Source organism: Dipteris shenzhenensis, chromosome 17, assembly GCF_047967505.1.
Source record: "Dipteris shenzhenensis isolate YYH24624 ecotype China chromosome 17, Dip_SZ_1.0, whole genome shotgun sequence".
NCBI classification, from domain to species: domain Eukaryota; kingdom Viridiplantae; phylum Streptophyta; class Polypodiopsida; order Gleicheniales; family Dipteridaceae; genus Dipteris; species Dipteris shenzhenensis.
The window spans coordinates 6,322,793-6,331,885 of record NC_141612.1 but is presented as its reverse complement, the minus strand read 5'-3'; positions in this window follow the sequence as shown (position 1 = coordinate 6,331,885).

The following is a 9,093-nucleotide window of genomic DNA, read 5'->3' as shown; positions in this document are numbered from 1 at the left end:
TAAATCAAAGGCACCTCCCCAAGTGGGGGCCTTGCATTACATCATCACTTGTGTCATGGTCCAGACACCTCATAGCACTAAGTGTGCTTCACACAATCTCTCTCTCTCTCTCTCTCTCTCACACACACACACACACACACACACACACATAGCACTAAGTGTGCTTCACACAATCTCTCTCTCTCTCTCTCTCTCTCTCTCTCTCTCTCCCTCTTTCTCTCTCTCTCTCTCTCTCTCACACACACACACACACACACACACACACACACACACACACACACACACACACACACACACACACACACACACGCATGCACACACACATGCATGCACGCACATGCATGCACGTGCACACACATGCATGCACGCACACACACATGCATGCACGCATGCATGCGTGCATGCACACACATGCATGCGTGCATGCACACACATGCACACACACACACACACTTTCCTCCCTTTGCTTTGCAAATAGAGAAAATAGAGGGGAATCCAGGGACCACTAAAAGGCAGACCCCAAGATAAACTCTGATATATTACACCTTGAATCACCATGGGCTCTTGATATGAGCATATACACACATACAAAAAGGCATGACCGACACCAATGATACATACCTACTCCGGCATGAAGGTAAGCAAGAGGCATACAAATATGACCAAATAAAGCATGGGAATAATTAGTAGCCGACGAAAAATCCACGAACATTGTACACCAATAGTGATCTCAAGGCAGGAGACAATCGATTGAGAAGAGACAAAGAATTCCTCCCAACTGAAAGCCATTTTCTAGGGGATAACAACCTTATGAATACACATACAGGAATCCTCGTTCAAGCTTGATTAACAAGCATAGAATTAACCAAATAACCTTACAAGAATTGGCACCGCCCATGGATCCAGAAGATGCCATGGGGGCTGATAGGACAATGACAAAAGGATTACTATAGGGGATAAGACCAACGACCCAATGGACCACAAATTAACACCATGGACCCAAAAAAAACCATGATTAGCTTGGGAATGATACGAAAATCAAAATCCCCCATGATGAGGCACTAAGAGACACACCAAAATGCATTTACTAAAGACATTGACTGGACTCTGGGGCACGGATCCTCAAGCCCCAAAAAATAGACATTTGGAGGAAAAAAGGACCAACCATCCTTCCCGCCCTCTGAAGCATGTCAGGAACGAACCCAAGTGCAACAGTTTGAGAGCACTTTCCATCCCCCTCCCCCACATCACGAGAAAGAGTAGAGAATCCAAGGGGACATTGAACCCGAGGCTAGAGAAAAGGAGGTTCCTGCTCGTGTGAGCAATCAACACTGCCAACAGAGAGCTATGGAGACAGCGGGACTTGAAGACCCTTGACACCTCGACTACCAACGAAGGAACACAGCTTCTAAGGCAATGGACGACAAATAGGTCTATACCATCCCTTGCAACCTTCTTCAAAACAATCACTTGTTGCATCAGCTCACACCCTTACGCAAGGAGAGATCTGAGTGCTCAAAAGGGCACGGTGAAGATGCGTGATGAGCCCGCTTACCTTCTCACCCTTAGTTCCCTAAACGCTTACTCCCCATCTAATATGCACGTCTCCTTAAATGAATGTCAAGCAGAATCTCCATGCATTAGCTACAACGATGATGGGCTTCGTGATTTCCAAGATAACATGGACCTTAGGCTAGGATATACAATGAAAGCCCCCATAGAGGAGATGCGCTTGCACCCTGGAGCGCTCACTAGAGCGCCGCCTTGTTGGAGCTTTCACCTTGTTGTTTTGGCTACTTATCCAAACTCTGTGACCTTCGTCTAGCCCTACGATGCCTCTAGGATCCATAGGTTAGCCTCTCACTGGCAACACCTTAGAAACCTTCTCACCCTCCCTTGACGGCCATCATGCAAATCCCTCATTAGATTTTTTACTAGAGTTTGGGAGCCGTTAGAGGACTATGCAATCGTAAAACCCGTGCTCACTCACGTAGAGCATTCAATAGAATGCGAGGATGCCTCATCGGATTTTGACCCTGCTCACAAACTTAATCGTGGTCAGAAGCATGGAGGTTGCTGGTGCTTTAGGAGAGGCAAATCAGCCTCAGAGCATTCATTCTAACATTAAACGACCAGTTGGCCGATGAAGCATCCTCGAGGGCAATGCCTGATAGTACATATCGAGGATGGTGGAGTCCCCTCTCCTCCCCTTAGAACATGCATGGAAAGCCTTCATCCCTTTGATTGGATCCTTGGGATGATAGAAAATAGCTTGCAAATCACTACATATCTTATTAGGTTTATGACACACACGATAGTGAGCATCTTGTGAGCTCCCTCATCCTCCAATGATGATAGGAGTTAGCCACTACAGCCCCAAAGATTTAACAGCCTGATACTCGAGGCGCACCTTTCTTTTATAAAGCATTTGGCCTATGTTGAGAACTATAGACAGCTTGGGGTAATAATACATGTTCCTGACATTAGGTGTAGCTCGTCGGATTCTCCTTTACTACTTTAACTCGAATGCTTACTCATGGACCTCTTGAGCTCCCTTTTAAAATGGACTTGCCACCATGAATGGACTGATATCGAAATGATTCTAGGATGGAGAACTATAAAAGCCCTTTATAATGTTACTGATTCTAGCAGAATATCATGGGAGATTGTGATAGATTATTGTAGAAGCAGGCAAAGGGAACCTTTTAAGGTTTTTAAAAATTTCTTTTGTTCCATAAACAGAGTGTATACATGAAACATCTTGCAGGCTAGCATGTTCTAGGATCAATAACAATTGACAATATGGTATCCTTGCAGTTTGAAGATGGGCATCCTCTTGATGATTGACCTGACATAGACTGTGCAGGATTAGGAGGAAGCTATACTCTAATTTACTATTACATTTGATCCTGTGTAGTTTCCCCTCAAAAATTTCAAGTTATATTGGATTAATACAAACTCTCATTGCAGAAACATCATAATTAGTACAATTGAATACTATGTTTTTTTAAATGGGCTGAGACTATTCCTACAAACTTCCTCTCCTCTTATTGCTAAATTGTTGGGGGTGATAGGGATGACAACCGTGGCTGAGCTATGAAGCCTGCAATTACAAGTGAGAAACAACAGTCCTAACTCTTGTTTTTACTTGATTGATGCAGGTGAGTCCAGCTACTTATCCCAACTTTTTGGTTGAAGAGGATGGAAGATAATGAAACACTTACTGGTGAGCCAAATCACTCTACAATGTTCCTCTATTTAGGGGTTACTATGAGAGACTTTTATGTTAACTCCAAGAGGGTTTTGATACCTTTTAATATCTTTTGGGAGGATCCATACAAACAGCACCAGACCAGACAAGGGGATGTCTACTGTAATGTGGTCTTGGTACAAGAAAGGCATAATTAGTAAACACTCTATAGTATACCTTGTTTTGGACAAATTGGAAACTATGGTTTTTGAAAACATTTTTGGAAAGAAATAGATAAATTCAACACAGTAAAATCAATAGGCTGTTTGAAAGTTGCAGTTTTGAATTATTGTTGTTTGTCCATGGATATATCTGAGCAACATCTTGTGGAGTAGGATGCAACATTTAGAATAGTATACTCCAACATAGAGTTCAATAATAACATGGGAATGAAGATGCAATGGATGCAAAGGGATGTTTTTGAATTGAGAACGAAGAGGATATATTGAGAGTGAAATAGATTTTACTATTTTAGGAGGTAACATACACACACACACACACACACACACACACACACACACACACACACACACACACACACGATCATATGATTGCTAGAGCAAGCTCTTGATCACACAATTCCCAAAATACCCCCCCTCAAGGGTTTGCCTCTTGCTTTGTCAAGAATACATCTAGTCACATAGCTTCACATGCCATCTCATGGTGATCAAGGATAAATCTATGGCTAGGATCTCATACTAGCAAAGGTGCCCAAGGATCAAGGTTTAAAAAATGGGATAGCCGCCCCAAAATTGTCATCTCCCTTGCATGTACAAGGATTAATCTTAGGCCTTTATGTGGACCTAGTTTCTAATGTCTGCAAGAGGTACCATGGCGGCAAACACTTTTCACATGGCCTACATCATATGGTGACCAAAGGTGATTTACAAAGACAACACACATAACATCCTCTAAAACCGATCAAATGAAATGATATCTGAGTTGTATATGTTTGTGGCTCTTGAATGGAAGCCTGAATTCTTTGCAAAATGAATAGCACTCTGGCTATCACTATACAAGTTGCAATTTTCTTACTGCTTCCCAAGCTCCTCCATAAACCTTTGCAACTAAATAATCTCTTTACTACTCTCTGTAACTACAACATATTCTGCTTCTATTGTAGGAAGTGCAACAACCTTTTGCAACTTTGAAACCTAGCTTGCTACTGCTCCACTTATAGTGAAAACATACCTGGTGGTGCTACTTCTTCCATCTTTATCACTTGCCATATCTGAATCAACATATCCTTGTAGAAAAGTGTTTGAAACTTTAAAACATAATGCATGATCAATCTCACCTCTCAAATATATGAGAATCCACTTTACATCCATCCAATGTTCTTTACTTGGATTGTTCATAAATCTGCTTAAAACTCCCGCTACATGTGCAATATTTGGCCTTGTGCATACTATTGCATACATCAAGCTACCAATTGTTGATGCATATGGGACCCTTGACATATAGTCAATCTCCTCCTATGTCTTGGGACACATATCCTTGCATAATATAAAATGATTGGCCAGAGTTATAGAAACAGGCTTTGCATTCTGCATTTCAAACCTTTCCAATACCTTTTCAATATACTCACTCTGAAACAATGTCAATTTGCGATTTTTTCTATCTCTTGTTATTCTCATGCCAAGGATTTGCTTTGCAACACCCAAATCCTTCATTGCAAATTTCCAACTTTCTCTTGAGCACATTATATCCTGCATGTTAGAGCCTGCAATAAGCATGTCATCAACATAGGATCATGTATCTGCCATTGTCTAGTTTCTGAGAATAAATACATCGGTCTAAATGACATCCATTATAGCCTTATTCTACCATAAACCTATCAAACTTCAAATATCACTACCTTGGAGCTTACTTTAAGCCATACACACTCTTCTTCAACTTGCACACCTTGGAGATTGTTTGAATCCATACAAACTTTTCTTCAAATACCACTACCTTGGAGCTTGCTTTAAGCATACAAACTTCTCTTCAACTTGCATACCAATTCCTCCTTTGCTTTCACCTCGTATCCTTGTGAGGCTGCTGCATATATTTAAATCTCTTCCTCCAAATTTCCATGAAGAAAAGTTGTCTTCAGATATAATTGTTCAAGATGCAAGTCTTCTACAACCACAAGACTCGAAATAGTTGTGATTGAATTCATTTTAACAACACGAGAGAATATTTCATCAAGTTCTATACCTTTCTTATGTGCAAACTCCTTTACAATAGGCCTTTGCCTTGTACCTCGTTTTTCCTCCATCTTCTTCCTTCTCCATGAAAACCCATTTGTTCTACAATGCTATTTCTCCCATATGCAAGAAAACCTAATCCCAAGTTTGGTTTTATAGCACAGCGTCCATTTCCTCTGTCATGCCTAGCCCACTCCTTTTTGGGTTCTACCTGCATTACTTCTACATACATTTTTGGTTCACCGGAATTAGTCAACAGAACATAATTGAAAGAAGGATGCTCAAGTACTCTACTTATCCTCATAGACTTTCTAAATGGACCTTGGAGGACTTTGAGGTTCAAGCTGCTCCTCCTACACATTCTCATTTTCTACAACCTTTGGAATTTTATCTCCTATGATTCATCAAGAGTTTAACATTTTGTGTTTGCATTTCCTTTTTTTCTTTTCTACAAGTGATCTTTATACATAACAATACAACATCTCTACTCCTAATGATTTTGTTACTTTCATAATCCCATTGATGATAACCAAAATTACTGTCTCCATATCCGATAAAGATGCACCTCTTAGATTTTTCCTAAAGCTTTATTCTCAATTCCTTATCAACATGGACAAATGTGTCAAAAACAAAAACCTTCTAAAAAGAATAGTTAGCCTTTTTACCTATCCATGCCTCTTTTGGAATCCCACCATCCAAGGAACTTGATTTATCACAAGTAAACTGCTATATTCACTAATGTAATCCAAAGCTATAAGGGCAACCCTATGCATAGCCTCATGCTCCTTACACGCTCCATGCTTATTCTATTTGACCTCTCTAACATAGTATTTTCTTGTGGTGTTCTTGGAGTTGTCTTATCTCTATGAATTCCATTGTATGAATAGTAACTATCAATTTTTGCTACAGTATTTGCCTCAGTTATCTGATCAGAGGTGCTTTAACTTCTTTTTAGTCTCATTCTCAACTAAATCTTTCCATATCTGAAAGGTTTCAAAGACATAAAATTTTCTTTGACCTCTCTTCTTTTGTTTCCCAACTCTGAGAAATTTGACTCTCTATTGTTTTCCATAAACACAATCCTCACAAAAATCTAAATCAACCTGCTTCAAACCTGGCAATAATTTTCTTGAGTGAGGAATCTGCATCCTCTTCTCACTCATGTGTCCAAGCATATGATGCCACAAAGCTGTATCTGATCTTGTAGAAGCTAAATCAAGAGAGGAGTAAGCATTACTAGTACATAAATATAGCATACCTACCTTTTCTCCCTTAGCTATTACTATTGATCCTTTAGTGACCTTCCACAAATTTCCTAAAAATGTGGCTATATTGTAATACCTCTGTATACTTGTTGATAATAAGGCAACAAAATACATCACTAGAAAATGAAAGAATGCTTTTATAGTCATGTGACTACTATATTCGAATGTACAAAACAAGCCCATGCAAATACTCAAACACCCAAACCACTCCTTTGCAAATCCACATTGCAAATCCACAAAAATTATATATACTGGCACACAAACCATGGAAAGATAAGGGTATGAAGGCTGAATATGGGCAAACTCCCTGTCATGCTCCTTGTCTCCCTACTCCCTAGCTCCATTCAACTCTCCCTTCAGCTCCTCAAGTCTCTAGCTCCCTCCCTCCCTACTCCCTAGCTCCATTCAACTCTTCCTCAGCTCCTTAAGTCTCTATCTTCCCTCCCTTTATCCCTCTCTCTCACTCTCCCTACTTCTTATCTCTCTCCCTTCTCCAAAGCTTTGTTTAGCTCTCCCTCATCTCCTCAATCTCAAGTTTTGTCCCATTCTCCCCCTCTCTCCCACCCAAACTTACTGATTTGTTTAGCATGGTGTCTCTACTCATTCACGACCATTCTACAGCATATATCGAGCTAGAAATGCACCCTCAAGTTGATCACTAACTGTGCCAGTACAAGCCACCCTTAGAAAAATGGTCTCTGCTCTTTTGGCTTGAAACTTAGGAAATGCTTACCTATGTTGTTTCTCATAAAGGCATCGTTCATAGATATCACCCTCCTTCACTGAGGGAAGAAATTTCACCATGTTCTTGCATTCAAGCAACTACATGGATCTAAAATTTAGATATGTGAGAAACCAGTTAACAAGAGCACATTCTTATCATCAAAGAGAATTCTAATCTTTTGATCAGCACATTGGACCTTTGACAAAAGATTCATGGCAAGTCCTGACACATAAAGGACATCACAAATGAATTTTACCTTTTCAATTAGAAGCTAAACTGGTATGTCACCAATTCCTTTGACTAGAAGTGGATGATTGTCTCCTAGATGAACATATAGAGGTCCCTTGACTGAATCAAGTGTATTGAACCAATCACATATGCAACACATGTGTTGTGGTGAAACAGAATCTACTATCCACACATTATAGTCAGTTTCTTTGATGCACTCAATGTTGTGCACATTGATATGCTTGATGTATATATCACTGCATGATCTATTTGTGACAATTGACATTCTTGTCCTCACACAACATTCTTCTTGAGGCATCACCCCTTTTTGATGCATTAAAATCATATCCAACTTCTGTTACATATGCCCTGCATGGTTTCTTGTTGCCATTGTTGCCCCTATGCCTAGGCTTTTGCTTGCTATGGAATTTTCTAACAAGGTGACCTCTTGCCACATTCATAGCATTTGATTTTTCTCTTTGTAGATGGCTTCTGCTTACAAAAACACTTCGAACTTTGTTGGCTTTGATTGTTCTTTGGCTATCCAGACTTGGACTTTGAAATTTCACCATGTTGTGTGTTCCTTTGAGGCTTCTTGTCTTTGAACTACATATTACACATCTTGGCCACCAGTGTGCCATCAACATGGTCATCCCTCAATCCTTTTCTCTAATCCTCCTCTTGGATCAATAGGCTTATCACTTCATTTGACTTGATAGATGTGCCTTTGGCAATCACTGCCACCTTGAGGCTCTCAAAGGATGGGGGAAAATTTTGGATGTCCTTCCAACAAACTCCACATCATCTATCAAATCCATTCTCAATTAGTCTATCCTTAAGGATTTTCATCTTGTTTAAATGTTGCAACAAGGCATCGCCTTCTCCATATGGAAATTTGCCAACTGTTTCTTTAGAATGAGGCATGTTACCAATGTTTTGCCCTCATAAATGAAATGTTAGCATTGTCCACACATCAAAGCAATTTGACAAATGCATCACTTGAGCAAACAATGTGTTCTTGAGTCATATTGTAAAGCTATTCATTGCTTTGGTGTTAAACTCATCATAGGCATCCTTCTTTGCTTGTGTGGCATTTTGCACTGGTGGTGCCACTTTGCTATAAATAAAACTCCACAAATTCCTACTGATAAGCAGATTCTTTATGCAGCATTTTCAGATGTTGAAGTTGTTCCCATCAAATACAAGAGTGTCTAGCACACAAAATTCACCTATGGACATCATCTTGTTGATGGCTTAGCACTAAGACTTGGAGTGCTAATGCCACTTCCCACCAAGGTTTCTAAAAAATGCAAATGGTCCTTGCATAGTAAAGAGCTTGATGTGCTCTTTGTTTTAGTTTAGACAGCTTAGAATTTGGGGTCGTGAGCATACATTCACGCTCCCCCAAAAATTGATATGCTTTTATGCAAAGAATGA